This window comes from Mobula birostris, unplaced genomic scaffold (assembly GCF_030028105.1).
Source record: "Mobula birostris isolate sMobBir1 unplaced genomic scaffold, sMobBir1.hap1 scaffold_508, whole genome shotgun sequence".
NCBI lineage: Eukaryota > Metazoa > Chordata > Chondrichthyes > Myliobatiformes > Myliobatidae > Mobula > Mobula birostris.
The window spans coordinates 262,629-281,901 of record NW_027278227.1 but is presented as its reverse complement, the minus strand read 5'-3'; the positions used below and the strand labels follow the sequence as shown (position 1 = coordinate 281,901).

Here is a 19,273-nt window from a genome sequence, read left to right as displayed (position 1 = left end):
GGCACTGGTGACCTCATTTGGAATACTGTGTGCAGTTTTGGGCCCCCATCTTAGAAGGGATGTACTGATGTTGGAGAGAGTTCAGAGAAGATTTATGAGGATGATTCCTGGAATGCAGGGGCTAACATATGAGGAGCATTTGTCGGCTCTTGGACTGTATTCATTAGAGTATAGAAGAATGAGAGGGGATCTCATAGAAACATTTTGAATATTGAAGGGGTTGGACAGAGTAGATGTTGAAAGGCTGTTTCCCTTGGTGGGTGAGTCCGGGACAAGAGGCCACAGTTTTAGAATTAGAGGGTACCCATTTAAAACAGAGATGAGGAGAAATTTTTGTAGTTGGAGGGTCATGGATTTATGGAATTTGTTGCCACATACAGCTGTGGAGGCCCGATCATTGAGGGTGTTTAAGGAGGAGATTGACAGGTATCTAATTAGTCAGGGTATCAAGGGGTATGGGGAGAAAGCCGGAAATTGGAAATAGATGGGAGAATAGTTTAGCTCATGGTGGAGTGGCGGAGCAGACTTGATGGGCCGAATGGCCTACTTCTGCTCCTTTGTCTTGTGATCTTGTGAGTGGGGTAAACGGCGGAGTATGGAGCCTGATCTGCTCTACATGCGGTAGGTAGCTGTGTCAGCAATACACCCAATTTCCAGCTCAGTAACAATTGTACCAGGGTGTGGTTTAAGTCCAACCCTCTGCACAAACTCCAGCAGTAATTGAAGGAGCTGATGCCAGTATTCTCCGCTTGATTGCCAGTCGTTTATCATTTACAAGTCTGGTCAGGAATTCAAGCTTCAGTGGCAGTACTTTCATTTTGAGAAGGATAGCGGAGTGTTCTGGAAGTCTGAGGTGAGTAAGCTCACAGGTCTGTCTATTCATCAATAAGTACTGGGTTGACCGGACTGTGTACAGCTCGTCTGTGCACTATCAGCGAGGGCTGCTGGTAGCTGTAATGGATAGACAATGATCAGTGATGTGTTGGCCGGAGTGCCTGTTCCTGTGTTGTACGAAGACGAGAGACAGATTACTCTGGATGGAAGGCTGTGCCACGCCAATGTATATGATGTATATGATGTGGTTAGATGTATATGATTTATATGATGTGGTTAGCATCACCGCTGTGTCGTGTTTCTCCTGTGGGCACAAGTGAACCACAATGTTCCCCTGCTCTCTGCAGTTTCAACGAGTGAAGTAAGGATAATTGTTAGAGTGAACACAAGCAGGATTTTACCCCGCCAGGCTGGGTGAGACTAGAACTAGAGGTCATAGTTTTAGGGTGAAAAGTGAAATATTTAAGGAGAGATTGAAAATGAATTATGTCGCTCAGAGGGTGTTGTGAATGTGGAACGAGCTGCTGGTGGAAGTGGTGGGTGCAGGTTCAATTGTAACATTGAAGAGGAGTTGGATAGGGACATTGATGGGAGGGATATTGTCCAGATGCAGGTAGATGGGACCAGACAGAAGATGAAGCCAGCTAGATGGACTGAAGGGCCTGTTTCTGGGCTGTAGGGCTCTATGACTTTGTACCTTCTTCAGTCAGATTTGAGAGACAGGACCTTTGCCACACAAAGCCAAACCGACTGGCAATGTTTTTCCTGAATCAGGACCATCAGCATAAAATTTGTTGTGCTCGTAACTCCTATCCCTAAGAGATCTTTTCCAGTAGTGTCTCTTCTACTGACAGGAGATTCAACACAGATCTCACCACCATCCATGTCTTCCCCTTGGTGATGCAAACTGATTGGAGACAAAATTGGGAAGTAGTGGTAGATAGTTGGTCTTCAGATTGAGAAGGCGTGTGACCAATGGATTCAGGGAACATAATTTTGAAAATTGGAGACTGGTGAAGATGCAACTGGCAAGCTGGCCTTCAGTTGGGCAGAGAGTACAGGAGCTGGCTTGTACGTCACCTTATAGCTGTACAAGACGTGAGTGAGACCACATGTAGAGTATTGTGTGCTGTTCTGGTTGTTCGGCTGTGGGGAGGATGTCATTAAACTCGAGAGGATGCAGATTCAGAAGAATTTTGCCAGGACTGAGGTCTTCAGTTATAAGGGAGACTGGACAGACTGTGACTGTTTTCCCTCTAGACAGTAGGGTGACTTTAAAGAGGTGTATAAAATCATAAGGTGCATGATCACAGACATCTTCTCAGGGTAGGGGAGTCTGAAACTAGAGGGCACAGCTGTCCTGCGGGCCGTGATTGTTGAAAGTCGCTTCCATCGTGACTCGTGAGTTTAGGAGCTGCTGCTTCTTTTCCTGTTGGATAACTGCCTGGTGTCCAGTTTCAAACATCCTGGGTATATAAAATTGTACGTGGAAAGGGCCTGCTCTTTTTCTCCTTTGTTTAAGGTAAGGATGCAGAAGACCATTGGGAAGGTATGCTCTGTAAACTTTCAACAGAGTACGTTTGCTGAATATGTGTATGTCTTTTGAATATTCTGCTTTATACTGTCCTGACCTGGGGAACATGAATATTTGGTTGAATTTTTACTATTTGTAAATAAATGACCAACATACCTATTCAAAGTCAGTGCATTTCCTGTCTCACTTCCCAAAGCCATGAACCTGATTCAACATTACATTTGGCACTGTGAGCAGGGTCTGGCTTTTTGAGCAGAAACGCATTTAAGAGGTTATTTAAAAGAGAGGTATGAGAAATGCTAAGTCCCAGGGCGGACAGATAATAGTGCGGGCTTTGGAAGTCTCACTAACTTACTGATGGGTTACGGGATGCCGGTAGGTTGGTCAGACCAGTTAGATGTTGCTGGGGTTGAAATGGGACATCACATGGTTTCTGTGTTTAAATGGCTGGGTTTTCCGGGGGGAAAGATAGCCTGCGGGATGTTTGCAGCAATTGTAAGGTATCAGTATAAAATGATAGGGGGGCATCGGCCTGCAGCTTCTTCCCCTCAGGAGGGAGGTGGGGACAAGGCTCAGGAACGTGCAGGGGATGGCGTATTCGAGACAGCAGAGCTCAGAATTCTCCGCTAAGGAATTAGCGAATTTAGGGAATAAGGACAGAAAAAAAGGCTGGCGAGTCTTTGGCTGTGTTGTTATTGAGGTTATGGGATGTGGGGGTACCAGAGTGAGCCTCTGTAACAGAGGTAGGTGCCTAAGGGAGCCCTTCATCCCAACACGTGATCAATAACGCCCCGGGAACACTGCTTGTTTCCCCTGAACATCGTGCATAGCTATGGGTTTGGGTATGGTAGCAGTTAAACCTGGGTCTCGCACTCCTACTGAATGGAATTTAAACACTCAAGCAGAGTGCAGCACAGCACAGGAGGCTACTAAAGTTCTACACCAGTGAGTTCTTATCACAGAAATATACCGCCAGAGTGGTAGCTCACCAGAGATTATTGAACTGACTTCAGGACTGGTAAAGCACGTGATTTTTTCGGGATTTTCCCAATAAAAGGGCTAGTGCTGTCTTTGATACTAGCAGCTGTTACACACCAATTCAATTATTACAAGGTGTAGGAGAGGGTGCGTGTAGCCAGTTACTGAAGACAGAGAAGGAGACGTGGAGTGGGGATCCCGCATGCCCGGTAAAGAAATGATTTAGCATCGCTTAAAGCTGGGGTTCCGGGGGAGCAGGTATTTGGATTCCTACCCCCACCCTCTATGCAATGTGGAGGAAGTTCTGTACGGAAAAGCAGAAAAGGGAGGCTTTTGAGGGGGAAGAGTCATCGTTCAAGTCCTCTGCAAATAAGGATTCATTTTCCTCTGCCAGATTCCTCGTATTCCATTGAGGGTTGCTGCAAAGGACATCCGTCCATCAGCCGTGGGAACCAGAGGGTGGGGCCTTGTTGTAGGGAGCGGCCCATTCAACTTACATCCTGTTCCCTGTAAACAGTGTGAATGATTTGAATATGGTGAAATGTGGTGGGTGTGTGGACTTTGCCGTTACGAGACTCCGTGAAAGTGCTGAGTCCCACTCAGTTTTTCCTTTATCTCTTGTTCTCTGATAAGTGCTGTTTCTCTGTGAAAAATTAACTGTGTTAAGTTTTTACAGTTCCATAGGAAGTTTGAAAGAAGAGTACAGCCCGAGCTTTGAGATTTGTGCTTTCTATTTTGCGTTCTAATCTGTCACTGTGTTTGACATAGAATATAGAACATAGAACATAGAATAGTACAGCATAGTACAGGCCCTTCGGCCCACAATGTTGTGCCGACCCTCAAACCCTGCCTCCCATATAACCCCCCACCTTAAATTCCTCCATATACCTGTCTAGTAGTCTCTTAAACTTCACTAGTGTAAACTAGTGTTTGGTTAATTACTTTGTTTTCAAACCTGTTTATTGTGTCTTGTTTCCCCTATGGTTTTTCTCATTGGTTTTAGGGATAACTCATTTTTCAGAGAGAGCATATGAGATTTGAGTTGAAATTTGTGCAACTTTATTCCGGATATGAGATGTCCATATCTCAGAGGAAATTGATCGTTTGGGGACCAATTCTAGTAGTTGTTTTGTGTTTTCTAAATACCCAGCGACTGACCAGGACCGAGTGCATTTGTATGTCCCTGCATTGCAGAATGGCAGCATAGTGGAAGATCCTGTTGTACATTCCTGTGGATGGCGTTTGAATTTTCACACTGGGCCAACGGGTCAGATTGATGAATTTGTAAGAAAGCTCCTTGCTACGTCACAGAAGGGACATGTCACTGATATTGATCCCTTAGACTGGGGAGGTTATCTGGCTTCTGGGCCTTGGCATTCTATCTTGAGGGAGCTGAGAGGGGGTGGTCTGTTCCCAGAGTATGGTAACAGCCTGAAGGGACTTGAGCCCCGGTGGAGTGAGTGCTTTAAGGGCTGGTATCTCCCTCGTACCCTTTGGAGAATTGGAGTGACCTGACTCTGTGATTTTGCCACCTGTCCGAGTGTTGGTGTGGGTGGTATGTTGAGTTAGGGTGGGTACAGGGTGCAAGGTGGATGGCAGGTATGAGCAGGTGTGGTATCCTAGGATGGCTGTACCTGTGCCAAATGGTGTTGTGAAGCTGGGCACTTGTTGTCAGCTGAATGGCACTTACGGATATGCAGTATCCTAGCCTACCCGTGGTTCCCACAGGGTGGTGCGGTTGATATGCTGTACGAATGCCGCCCCAGTGGGTTACTGAATGAACACCTTGCCCATGCTGCTTGGTAAGAAGGCTGTTGCAGAGGAAGGAAGGCTTTGAATGATAGCCTTTCTCTGCAAGGTATGGCCGGACTGTGCCAGGAACTGGTGCCATGCTCACAAGGAAGGTGGCACTTGTACAGTTATTGGTTAAGGATGCTGCACCTACGTTCCTGATGGGTTGGTGAACACCTCTCACCTGGTTGGTCATTTCTCAGTCAGTCTGTAAAATGAAGTGGGGACCAGCTCATTGACTGTTACACTCCAGAGTGGGGCTGGTGGGTTTCTGGGGCACTGGTCTGCTCTAGGTGACTATTAGGTTTACGGTACTGGGAATTTTTACTCTTGTGTTTTATGTATAGCTTAGTTGGGAGTTATGTGAGTCATACTAGTCTAAGGATTAGTCATCTTGTTTGCAGCTTTCGAGGGCTGGGGTGTCCTGTGGGACATACCTTATTCTGATTGTCGAAAGTCACGTCCATCATGACTGGATAGTCTAGGAGCTGTAGCTTCTTTTCCCGTTGGATAACTGCCTGGTGTCCAGTTTCAAACATTCTGGGTATATAAAATTACATGTGGAAAGGGCTTAGTCTCTCCCTCCTTTGTTTAAGGCAAGGATGCACATGACCATTGGGAAGGTATGCTCCATAAACTTCTCACAAAGTATATTTGCTGAATATTCACAAGTCTGTAACTTATGGAACTTGAATATTTATAGAATAGAATAGAATAGTACAGCACAGTACAGGCCCTTCAGCCCACATTGTTGTGCCGACTCTCAAACCCTGCCTCCCACATAACCCCCCACCTTAAATTCCTCCATATACCTGTCCAGTAGTCTCTTAAATTTCACTAGTGTATCTTCCTCCACCACTGACTCAGGCAGTGCATTCCATGCACCAACCACTCTCTGAGTAAAAAACCTTCCTCTAATATTCCCCTTGAACTTCCCACCCCTTACCTTAAAGCCATGTCCTCTTGTATTGAGCAGTGAGGAAGAGGCACTGGCTATCCACTCTATCTATTCCTCTTAATATCTTGTATACCTCTATCATGTCTCCTCTCATCCTCTTTCTCTCCAAAGAGTAAAGCCCTAGCTCCCTTAATCTCTGATCATAATCCATACTCTCTAAACCAGGCAGCATCCTAGTAAATCTCTTCTGTACCCTTTCCAATGCTTCCACATCCTTCCTATAGTGAGGCGACCAGAACTGGACTCAGTACTCCAAGTGTGGCCTAACCAGAGTTTTATAGAGCTGCATCATTACCTTGCGACTCTTAAACTCTATCCCTAGACTTATGAAAGTTAACACCCCATAAGCTTTCTTAACTACCCTACCTGCCTGTGAGGCAACTTTCAGGGATCTGTGGACATGTACCCCCAGATCCCTCTGCTCCTCCACACTTCCAAGTATCCTGCCATTTACTTTGTACTCTGCCTTGGAGTTTGTCCTTCCAAAGTATACCACCTCACACTTCTCCAGGTTGAACTCCATCTGCCACTTTTCAGCCCACTTCTGCATCCTATCAATGTCTCTCTGCAATCTTCGACAATCCTCTACACTATCTACAACACCACCAACCTTTGTGTCGTCTGAAAACTTGCCAACCCACCCTTCTACCCCAACATCCAGGTTGTTAATAAAAATCATGAAAAGTAGAGGTCCCAGAACTGATCCTTGTGGGACACCACTGGTTACAATCCTCTAATCTGAATGTACTCCCTCCACCACCACCCTCTGCCTTCTGCAGGCAAGCCAATTCTGAATCCACCTGGCCAAACTTCCCTGGATCCCATGCCTTCTGACTTTCTGAATAAGCCTACCATGTGGAACCTTGTCAAATGCCTTACTAAAATCCATATAGATCACAGCCACTGCACTACCCTCATCTATATGCCTGGTCACCTCCTCAAAGAACTCTATCAGGTTTGTTGGACACGATCTGCCCTTCACAAAGCCATGCTGACTGTCCCTGATCAGACCATGATTCTCTAAATGCCCATAGATCCTATCTCTAAGAATCTTTTCCAATAGCTTTCCCACCAGCTCTCCCACCACAGACGTAAGGCTCACTGGTCTATAATTACCTGAACTATCCCTACTACCTTTTTTGAAAAGGGGACAACATCTGCCTCCCTCCAATCCTCTGGTACCATTTCCATAAACAACGAGGACATAAAGATCCTAGCCAGAGGCTCAGCAATCTCTTCCCTCGCCTTGTGGAGCAGCCTGGGGAATATTCTGTCTGGCCCCGGGGACTTATCTGTCCTAATGTATTTTAATAACTCCAACACCTCCTCTCCCTGATATTTGGTTGAAGTTTTACTGTTTGTAAATAAGTAATCAATATACCTATTTAAGGTCAGTGCATTTCCTGTCTCACTGACCAGACCTGTGACCCTGATTCATCATTACAACAGGTTAATGTGAGAGGGAAAGACTTAAAGGGGACCTGAGGGGAAAAATTTCTACACCGTGGTGAGAGTTTAGACCAGAGGAAGTGGTAGAGGCAGGTACAATTTGCAGTGCACTTGGAGAGGTACATGGATTGGAAAGGATTAGATGGAAAAGGGTGAGGACCAGCTCAGGGAGGCACTTTTGACAGTGCGGGTGATTGTGCCAAAGGGCCTGGTTCTGTGCTGTATACGTAACTCTGACTCTAAGGATTCATTAAGGAGCTCGTCCACTTCTGGCTCCATGCATAAATTTTCTTCTTTGTCCTTCATTGGACTTGCCCTTACCCTCTTCATATACGTGATTCTCCTTAATCTTGCCTGCCAAGAACACCTCATCGAAGATCGAACATTGCAACACAGTGCAAGCCCTTTGGTCCATGATGTTATGCCGAGGTTTGTAGCCCTTTTTGATGTTCTGACTTCCTTTTTCCTTTGTGTTTCCTTGACATCTATCAAGTCTTTGTCTCATTTCACCTTCTAGATGCTTCTTTTTTTCCTGACAACATCTCTTGTTATCCAGGGCAGCTGAACCCAGCTCCCCTCACCGCTTACATCAATGTACTGGTCATTAACTCTACTCAACTGGCCTTTCAATGACTTCCACATCTCAGACGTGATTCAGCACGTCTTGAAACCACACAAGGGCCTAGCACAAGCCAAGAATCAGCCACATCAGGAGGATTCAAACGCTAGTGAATAAAAGTAAGATTTGGGCCTGGATTTAAAAGAGTCGATGGAGGAGGCAAATCTGATAGGGAGGGGAATGCTGTTCCACAGTCTAGGGGCTACAACAGCAAAGGCGCGATCACCCCTGAGCTTAAGTTTAGATCACGGGACAGCCCGGAGCCCCAAGTCAGCTGACCTGAGGGACCTGGAAGTAGAATAAGGGGTTAGAAGGTCTGTGATATAAGGGGGAGCCAGCCTATTTAGGGCTTTATAAACAAACAGAAGAATATTAAAATCAATTCTGAACTGTACTGGCAGCCAGTGGAGAGAGGCCAAGATAGGAGGAATACGGTCCCTCTTCTGGGCACCTGTCAGGAGCCCGGCTGCGGTGTTCTGGACCAGTTGCAGACGGGACAGGGACGACTGACTAATCCCAGTGTACAGGGAGTTGGAGTAGTCCAAGCAGGAGGATATAAGGGAGTGGATGACTTTCTCGAGATCTTTGAAAGAGAGAAACTGCTTGATTTTGGCAATAGTACGAAGCTGGAAAAAACTGGCTTTTACTGCTGCATTAACTTGCTTGTCAAATTTAAAGGTGGAATCAAATATCACACTAAGGGATTTGACATGGGGTTTGACAAGGGATTTGACAAGGGATTTGATGTGGGGTTTGACAAGGGATTTGACGTGGAGTTTGACAAGGGATTTGACGTGGAGTTTGACGTAGGGTTTGACGTGGGGTTTGACATGGAGTTTGACAAGGGATTTGACATGGGGTTTGACAAGGGATTTGACAAGGGATTTAACATGGGGTTTGACAAGGGATTTGACAAGGGATTTAACATGGGGTTTGACAAGGGGTTTGACAAGGGGTTTGACAAGGGATTTAACATGGGGTTTGACAAGGCTAGACAGGTATAGAAGGAAGTACTGAGGCCCAAGTTCTGTAGCTTATCGATCAGGACTGTAGAAATGATGGTGTTTGAGGCTAAGTTAATGAACAGCGTCTTGACCTGTGTGTTTGCAGAGTTCAGGTGATCTGAGGCTGAAATAGGAGGCCAGAACTAGGAAGATTATACAGTTTAATACGTGGCTAAGGAGTTGGTAGGAGGGAGGGCAGAAGATGTTTGGATCATTAAGCTCTCTTCCTGGGAAGGTGGGACCTGTACAGAAGTTACAGATTGCAGCTGAACTGGAGGGGGAACTAATAATCTAGTGGGAAGGTTTGTAAATGCTGCATCGTGGAGTTTAAATCAGAGTTGGGATGGGAACCAGAGTGCCAAGACAGTTTGTGGAGGGGTTGTGGAGACAAATGTTGATAAGACCTCAGACAAAGTCAGGAATCAACAGGTTGAGCATGGTGTGACCAATGTCCTGAGCTGTATATATTTCAATGCAAGAAGTATCGTAGGAAAGGCAGATGAACTCAGGGCATGGAATTCTAATATTTTAACCATTAGTGAGTCTTGGTTGCAGGAGGGGCAGGACTGGCAGCTCAGTATTCCAGGGTTCTGTTTTAGACGCAACAGAGCAGGAGGGATTAAAAGAGAAGGGGTGACATTATAAGTCAGGGAAAATGTTACAGCAGTGCTCAGTCAGGACAGACTAGAGAGCTGGTCTAGTGAGGCTTTGAGTGGAACTGAGAAATAAGGAAGGTCTAACCACATTAATAGGGCGGTGTTACAGACTATCCAACAGATTTAGAGCAACAAATTTATACAGAGATCGCAGACTGTTGCAAGAAACATAAGGTGGTTATAGTAGATGATTTTAACTTTCCACATAATGACTGGGACTCCAATACTGTGAAAGGACTGGATGAGTTAGAGTTTGTCAAATGTGTTCAGGAACATTTCCTTCATCAATACATAGAAGTCTCAATGAGAGAGCGTGTGATACTTGATCTGCTATTAGGGAATGAGACAGGGCAGGTGGCAGAAGTTTGTGTAGAACACTTTGCATGTAGTGATCATAATGCTATTAGTTTCAAAGTAAATATGCAAAAAGATAGATTAGGTCTGCAGGTTGAGATTCTAAATTGGAGAAAGGCCAATTTTGATGGTATCAGAAATGATCTGGCAGGTGTGGATTGGTTTAGGTTGTTTTCTGGCAAAGATAAGTGGAAGGTCTTCAAATGTGAAATTTTGAGGATGCCTGTTGGAATAAAAGGTAAAAATAACAAGTGTGAGGAACCTTGGTTTTCAAAAGACATTGAGACCTGGTTAAAAGATAAAAGGAGGTACATCGCAGGTAGGATCAAGTGAAATACTTATGGAATATAAGAAATGCAAGAGAACACTTAAGAAATCAGGAGGGCTAAAAGAAGGCATGAGGTTGCTCTAGCAGACAAGGTGAAGGACAATCCCAAGGGATTCCTCAGATATGTTAAGATCATAAGACAGAAGCAAAATTGGCCATTTGGCCCATCATCTGCTCCCTCATTTCATCATGGCTAATCCAATTTTCCTCTCACCCACAGTCTCCTGCCTTCCACCACCCCGTCCAATATCCTTCATGCCCTGATCAATCAAAAATCTATCAACCTCTGCCTTAAATATACATAACTTGGCCTCCACAGCTGCCTGTGGCAACGAATTCCACAGATACACCACTCTCTGACAAAAGCAATTCCTCCACATCTCCATTCTGGAAGGACCCTCTCCATTCTGAGGTGGTGTCCTCTAGTCTTATACCCTCTCATCATAGGAAACATCCTCTCTACATCCGCTCTATCAAGCTCTTTCACCATTCTATAGGTTTCATCGAGGTCATCCCTCATTCTAGTGAATACAGGCCTAGAGCCATCAGACACTCTTCATATGACAAACCATTCAATCCTGGTATCATTTTCATGAACCTCCTTTGAACCCTGTCCAGTTTCAGCACATCTTTTCTAAGATAATGGGCCCAAACCTGCTCACAGCACTCCAAGTGAGGCCTCACCGGGGCTTTATAAAGTCCCAACATTACATCCTTGCTTTTACATTCTGGTCATCCTGAATCAATACCACCATGGCATTTGCCTTCCTCATCACAGACTCAACCTGTAATTTAATCTTTAGGGAATCCCGCACAAGGACTCCCAAGAAAGCCCCTTTGCACCTCAGATTTTTGTATTTTCTCTCCATTTAGAAAATAGTCAACCCTTTCATTTCTTCCACCGAAGTTCATGACCAAACACTTCTTGACACTGTTTTCCATCTGTCCTCTGAAGCCTATTTGCTCCTCAAAACTACCTGCCCCTCCACCTATTTTTGTATCGTCTGCAAACTTTGCAACAAAGCCATCAATTCCATCATCCAAATCAGTGATTTATAACATATATCAATTACAGCACAGAAACAGGCCATCTCGGCCCTTCTAATCTGTGTCTAACTCTTACCCTCACCTAGTCCCACCCACCTGCACTCAGCCCATAACCCTCCATTCCTTTCCTGTCCATATACCTATCCAATTGAACTTTAAACGACAACATCGAACCTGCCTCAACCACTTCTGCTGGAAGCTTGTCCCACACAGCTACTTCTCTCTGAGTAAAGAAGTTCCCCCTCATGTTACCCCTAAACTTTTGCCCTTTAACTCTCAACTCATGTCCTCTTGTTTGAATCTCCCCCACTCTCAATGGAAAAGCCTATTCACGTCAACTCTATCCTCCTCATAATTTTAAACACCTCTATCAAGTCCCCCCTCAATCTTCTACGCTCCAAAGAATAAAGACCCAACTCGTTCAACCTCCCTCAATAACTTAGGTGATGAAACCCAGGTAACATTCTTGTAAATCTTCTCTATATTCTCTCTATTTTGTTGACATCTTTCATATAATTGGGTGACCAAAACGGTACACAATACTCCAAATTTGGCCTCACCAATGCCTCGTACAAAGAATAACATAAAAGAAATTGGTCCCAGCACAGAATTGAATTGAATTGCCTTTATTACTTACATCCTTCATATACGTTATGTTATGGCTAAATGTGCAGTGTGCAATTCATAGTAATTTGTAATCAATAGTATGTACAACAGGACAGTCAATATTAGCATAGAAATACAATTGTATCAATGTGAATTAATCAGTCTCATGGCCTGGAGGAAGAAGCTGTTCTGGAGCCTGTTGGTCCTGGCTTTTACGCTGCGGTACCGTTTCCCAGATGGTAGCAGCTAGAACAGTTTGTGGTTGGGGTGTATCCAGGAAGTTGTCCTAGATAGATAGATAGATAGATAGTTCGATATACTTTATTGATCCCGACGGAAATTGGGTTTCGTGACAGCTGCACCAACCAAGAATGGAGCATAAATATAGCAATACTTCTGATTGCTATAATCAATGTGTAGACAGTCAAATGAGAGGAGAGGCTGTACTGGACCTGCTGTTGGGTATTGAGCCTGGAGGTAAAAGGTGGAGGGGGGAATTACACTGCTGATCAGGGACAATATCACAGCTGCACTCAGGGGAGACACATGGAGGGGTCAGACACTGAGTCCAGTTGGGTGGAACTCAGGAATGGGGAGGTTGCAATCTCACCGATGGGATTGTACTACATAACCCCTAAAAGCCACTGAGCACTGAGGAACAGCCATATATCAGATTAAAGAAATGTGTGAAAATAATAGCGCTGTAGTTGTGGGGGATTTCACCTTCCCTAATATGTACTGGGACTTTCTTGGTAGAAGGGGTTTAGATGAGGCTGAATTTGTCAAATGTTTCCAGGAAGGTTTCTTAAATCAATATGTGAACAGTCCAATGAGAGGAGGGGCTGTATTGGACCTGATGTGGGGTGATGAGCCTGGCCAGGCGACTGACCTTCTAATGGGTGAGCTGTGAGGGAACAGTGACCACAACTCCTTAACTCTCAGGATAGCTAAAGATAAGGATAGGTGTGGTCCTTGCGGGAGAGTTTTAAAATGGAGTAGGGCAAACTACGAGGGTGTTAGGCAGGAACTAAGAAGCATTAATTGGGAAGAGCTTTCCTCTGGCAAGTCCAGGAAGGACAGGGTTGGAAAGATAAGAGAACTTTGGATGTCTGGAGAGATGATGAATTTAGTCAAGAAGAAAAAGGAAAACGATGTAAAGCTTTGGAAGTTCAGATTAAACGGAGCACATGAGGAGTTTAGAGAAGTCAGAAAAGAACTAAAGAAGGGAATTAGGGAAGCCAGGAGGGTCATGAAAAGTCCTTGGCAAACAGGATTAAGGTCAATCCCAGAGCATTCTGTATATACATCAAGAACAAGAGGATAACGAGGGAGAGGGTGGGATGACTCACGGATAACGGGGGTGGGGGACAATTGCTTGGATGCAGAGAATGTGAGAGAAGTACTTAATGAGTACCTTGTTTCAGTATTTACCAAGGAAAAGGAAATGGAGGACAGGAGATCAGTGCTGAGTGTATAAATACATTAGGGCATTTAGAGGTCGAGGAGGAGGAAGTGTTGTGCCTCCCATGGATTATTAAGGAGAATAAGCCCGCAGGGCCTGATGGTATTTACTGCAAGTTATTGAAGCGGGCAAGAGACAAGATTGCTGGGCCCTTGGTCAGTATCTTGGAGTCCTCTCTCGCCATAGTCGAGGTCCCAGAGGAGTGGTGAGTGGCTAATATTGTACCTCTATTTTGGAAGGGGACAAGGTAAGATCCTGGGAATCATGGACCTGTGAGTCTGATGTCAGTTGTAGGGAAGTGCCTGAAGCAACCTCTTAAGGAAGGGATATATGAGCATTTGGAAACCCGTGTTGTAATTAGGGAGAGACTGCATGGCTTTGTGCAGGGCAGGTCATGCCAGACCAACTTGATTGAGTTTTTGACAAAGGTGATGAGAGAGATTGATGAGGGTAGGGCAGTGGATGTTGTCTACATGTATTTCAAAAGGGCGTTTGACGAACCTCCTCATGGGGGTCTAATCCAGAAGATTAAGATGCATGGGGTCATGGGGTTCGCAGTGAGTTGGCTGCTTGGATTCAGAACTGACTCACACATAAGGAAACAGAGGGTCGTGGTTGAAAGGACTTGCAATATTGGAGCTGGAGGTCTGTAATTAGTCAAGTTCCACAGCAATTTGTGCTGGGACCTCTGCTGTTTGTGATGATAACAAAATCGGGGGAGTTGTGGATAGGAAGGAAGACTGGCAAAGAATATAACACGATATAGATCAGTTGCAGGTGTGGGCAGAGAAATGGCAGATGGACTTTCATCCAGATAAATGTGAGGTGTTGCACCTCAGTGGGGCAAATGCAAGGAGACAGAACACTGTTGAGGGAAAGGTCCTTAACGGTGTTGCTGGGCAGAGAGATCTTGGGCTCCAAGTTCATAGCTCCTTGAGAGTGGCTGCACAGGTCGATAGGGTGGTTAAGACGGCTAAAGGAATATTTGCTTCAGGATGGATGTTGAGGTTTTGGAGAGGGTGCAGAGGAGGCTCACCAGGATGCTGCCTGGTTTAGCGGGCATGCGCAATCAGGAGAGGCTGGATAAACTTGGGTGGCTTTCTCTGGACCGCCAGAGGCTGAGGGGAGATCTGAGAGAGGTTTACAAGATCATGCGAGGCATGTACAGAGTGGACAGAGAGCAACCAGGGATGAAATGTCTAATACCAGAGGACATGCATTGAAGGTGAGAGGGGGTAAGTTCAAGAGGGATGAGACGGTAAAGTTTTTTTTTTCTCAGAGTGGTGGATGCCTGGAATGTGCTGCCTGGTATGGTGGGAGAGGCAAATACATTACAGGCTTTTAAGAGACATTTGGACAGGGACATGGATGTGGGGAAGATGGAGGGATATGGACAAGTGTAGATAGGAAGGATTAATGTTTGGGTGTTTTTGATTTGCTTTTTAGCCAGGTCAGCACCATATTGTGGGCCGAATGGCCTGTTCCTGTGCTGTACTCTTCTGTTTCTATGTAGATGGGCCGAAGGGCCAGTTTCTCTGCTGTATTTGTCTATGACTCTCTGTGCTGATGGAGATGGTGGAGGAGATGTTGTTGCCAATGAGAACTGACTGGGGTCTGCAAGTGAGGAAATCCAGGATCCAATTGCACAAGGAGGTATTGAGGCCAAGGTCTTGGAGTTTATTGATTAGTTTTGAGGGGGATGATGGTATTGAATGCTGAGCTGTAGTCAATAAGGAGCACCCTGATGCATGCATCTTTGCTGACCAGATTTTCCTGGAACAGGCAGGGCAGAGTGGGATAGAAATGGCAGGAGGAACAGGCGAAGCAGGAGGAACAGGCAGGGCAGAGTGGGATAGAAATGGCAGGAGGAACAGGCGAAGCAGGAGGAACAGGCAGGGCTGAGTGGGATAGAAATGGCAGGAGGAACAGGCGAAGCAGGAGGAACAGGCAGGGCTGAGTGGGATAGAAATGGCAGGAGGAACAGGCAGGGCAGAGTGGGGTAGAAGTGGCAGGAGGAACAGGCGAAGCAGGAGGAACAGGCAGGGCAGAGTGGGGTAGAAATGGCAGGAGGAACAGGCGAAGCAGGAGGAACAGGCAGGGCAGAGTGGGGTAGAAATGGAAGAAGGAACAAATGGGCAGGGGGTGTTGACATCATCAACGGAACTAGGTTACAAAATTTACTACACAACTTTTAATTAATCAAAGCTTGCACTTAATTGTTTCTGCACAAACAGCAACGTAACTATGTTGACCCCAGGCCAACAACTAAGAACATGATTTCTACTTTCAGCCATGAAGAAGGTAGAGTTTGTCATCGAAACATCAATTAAAATTGATACCTGCACCCCGAGAAGAGTTTATTCATCAGATACACCGGGAAAGCCCTAGATCCTTTTTCACGAATTCTCTTTGTAGCAGTACTCACTCAGACTACTTTTCCAATTTATAACACTGAAATAGGGGTTCTCCATTGGCCAGACAATCAATCCTTTCTTCTTCCAAACCCTGGCCTGGGGGCTCTTCCTTGTGACAGTGAATCTTCAAGGTTATTGCTACTTTGCACGTGGAGCCTCTGCTTTTATATTCATTGTTACAATTCAAGTGCTGACTTTCAGTGCAATTGTCTATGGATCATCTGACTGACTCACTGAACACCTTCCCACTGGATGTGGTCCAAGGGCTACACAACTTTATGCCTCAGGTGACTGGTTTTGATACCTTTGATTCTGGTTCAAACCAGTTCAATCAGACACGAGGTTGAGATAACGAGATTACTTCTTTAAACCTGCATTGTACACAATACACAGCTTATCTGTAAATTATCTCAGATTTAGCAAAAATTCCTTGTGTCCACGTTCCGTTGCTCTGATTAGATTAACCCAGAAGGAGAATCAGTTCATTAAACAGGCCACAAGATGGAGGTTACAGAGCAGCTCTACAAAATGGCAGCCTCCATATCCTTTGAGCACATAGCAAGAGCAATGACAATCAGTTTGTCTGCTTCACTGACCTTGAACCTCTTGAGTTTGACGTTTTCTTCCACATTTTAATTCCTCCGTGGCCAACAGGGGAACAGGCAGGCAGGATAACTTTGCCAGTCTGAGGGCAGAAAGAGAGCTGCCTCATGTCACGGAGCTGGTTGGAAAACCCTTGTGACAAACAGTGCCCAAGGAAAGGGACATCAGTAGCCTGAGGCAAACCAGGCCAGGGCACCGGGACAGGGGGTGCTCCAGCATCACTGGTGCCAATCCAGACTGACGGTGTGTCGCTGAGACTGATTGTACAGGCCAGGCTGTGACCTTGAGCAAGCGTGGCTGGGAAATGATCCCCGGTGGATTACGGGAGAGACACCAGCTGGCTGGGAAATGGTCCCTGGTGAATTACGGGAGAGACACCAGCCGGCTGGGAAATGGTCCCCGGTGGATTACGGGAGAGGTACCAGCCGGCTGGGAAATGGTCCCCGGTGGATTACGGGAGAGGTACCAGCCGGCTGGGAAATGGTCCCCGGTGGATTACGGGAGAGGGACCAGCCGGCTGGGAAATGATCCCCGGTGGATTACGGGAGAGACACCAGCCGGCTGGGAAATGGTCCCCGGTGGATTATGGGAGAGGTACCAGCCGGCTGGGAAATGGTCCCCGGTGAATTACGGGAGAGACACCAGCTGGCTGGGAAATGGTCCCCGGTGGATTACGGGAGAGGTACCAGCCGGCTGGGAAATGGTCCCGGGTGGATTACGGGAGAGGTACCAGTCGGCTGGGAAATGATCCCTGGTGAATTACGGGAGAGCTGGCTGGGAAATGGTCCCCGGTGGATTATGGGAGAGGTACCAACCGGCTGGGAAATGGTCCCCGGTGGATTACGGGAGAGGTACCAGCCGGCTGGGAAATGGTCAGCCGGTGGATTACGGGAGAGGTACCAGCCGGCTGGGAAATGGTCCCCGGTGGATTACGGGAGAGATACCAGCCGGCTGGGAAATGATCCCCGGTGGATTACGGGAGAGGGACCAGCCGGCTGGGAAATGGTCCCCGGTGGATTACGGGAGAGGTACCAGCCGGCTGGGAAATGGTCCCCGGTGGATTACGGGAGAGGGACCAGCGGCTGGGAAATGGTCCCCGGTGGATTACGGGAGAGGGACCAGCGGCTGGGAAATGGTCCCCGGTGGATTACGGGAGAGGGACCAGCGGCTGGGAAATGGTCCGCGGTGGATTACGGGAGAGGTGCCAGCCGGCTGGGAAATGGTCCCCGGTGGATTACGGGAGAGGTACCAGCCGGCTGGGAAATGGTCCCCGGTGGATTACGGGAGAGGGACCAGCCGGCTGGGAAATGGTCCCCGGTGGATTACGGGAGAGGTACCAGCCGGCTGGGAGATGATCCCTGGTGAATTACGGGAGTTGTCGCAGCCGACTGGGAAATGGTCCCTGGTGAATTACGGGAGAGGTACCAACTGTTGGTGACACTGTAGAATGGAGAAGGTCTGGTATATCTGTGTGGGAGTGGGCACTTTCTGCTGTGAAGCTTCAACTATATGAATTTTGAGTCAGACCACACTTGGAATATTGTGGAAGTGGGTTATTCTTGCTGTACGTACCAAGATACACGGAAAAGCTGGTCTTTCACACTACTCATACAGATCAAGTCAGTGACTGAGGTGGAACAAGATGAAACAGCAAGGCAGAATAAAGTGTAACAGCTCCAGACAAAGTGCAGTGCAGGCAGTTGGCAGGTACAAGGCATAACAGATTAGATTATGAGGTCAAAAGTCCATTTTACCATACAAGGGGAGCAGTCTACAGCCTGGTGGTACATACTTTTGGGCATTTTTATCTTCTGCAACGTGGGAGGGGAGAGAAGAGATAATCCTCAGTGGCTGGGGTCTTTGGTTACACTGGCTGCTTTACTGAGGTAGTGACAAGCGTGGATGAGAGGCTGGATTCTGTAATGTAAACAAAGGACACAGAAGGGATTTACTGTACCCGGAAGCTGCCTGGATTAGAGGATCACACATCAAAGTTGCTGGTGAATGCAGCAGGCCAGGCAGCATCTCTAGATTAGAGGATATGAGCTTTGAGAGACCTGTGTTGTATGCTCTCGAGAGTCAGAGGTTGAGGGGAGTCCTGATAGAGGCATAGCTAGGGTATTTTCCCCATGGCACCTGTGTAAAATCCTGTAGTTTCCCCTCACATTGCCTTTAAACCTCCCCCTCTAACCGTAACATGCTTTTAAGCCTGGGTGGGGGGAGTTTCAAGGCAATATGAAGGGAAAGCACATGATTTTACACAGATTTGTAGGTGCCTTGAATGGGTTGCCAGGGGCAGCAGTGAAAACGGGCAGTCTGATGGAGTTCAACAGGCTTTTAATTGGAGGGACTGGAGGGATTATGGATCATACACCTTTAGTACAGATCAACACAATGCTGTGGGCCAAATGACCTGTCCAGTGCTGTGCTCTTTTATGTTCTGTGTGATGGATGGTGCACCAGGACTTAAGGTGTTACCATGGAAACATGAGTAGGCCACTCGGCCCCTCAAGGCTGTCCCACCACGGCTTATCTTCCCCTGGACTCGCCTCATTCTCTGTGCCAATTTCCCCAAGCCCTCAGTTCAAAGTTCAAAGTATTATCAGAATTCATACATGTCACCACATACCACCCTG

The 19,273-nt window shown here is 46.6% G+C and overlaps 1 protein-coding gene across 1 annotated transcript in view; it reads left to right on the top strand.

Annotated features, from left to right (window-relative positions):
* Nucleotides 1–831: 831 nt before the first annotated feature.
* Nucleotides 832–19,273, top strand: part of LOC140193340 (glutathione hydrolase 1 proenzyme-like) — a gene marked incomplete at its 3' end in the record, with an annotated part of 245,683 nt that continues 227,241 nt past the window's right edge. Inside the window, exon 1 of the mRNA XM_072250662.1 lies at nucleotides 832–853. The remainder of the gene's footprint in view (nucleotides 854–19,273) is intronic.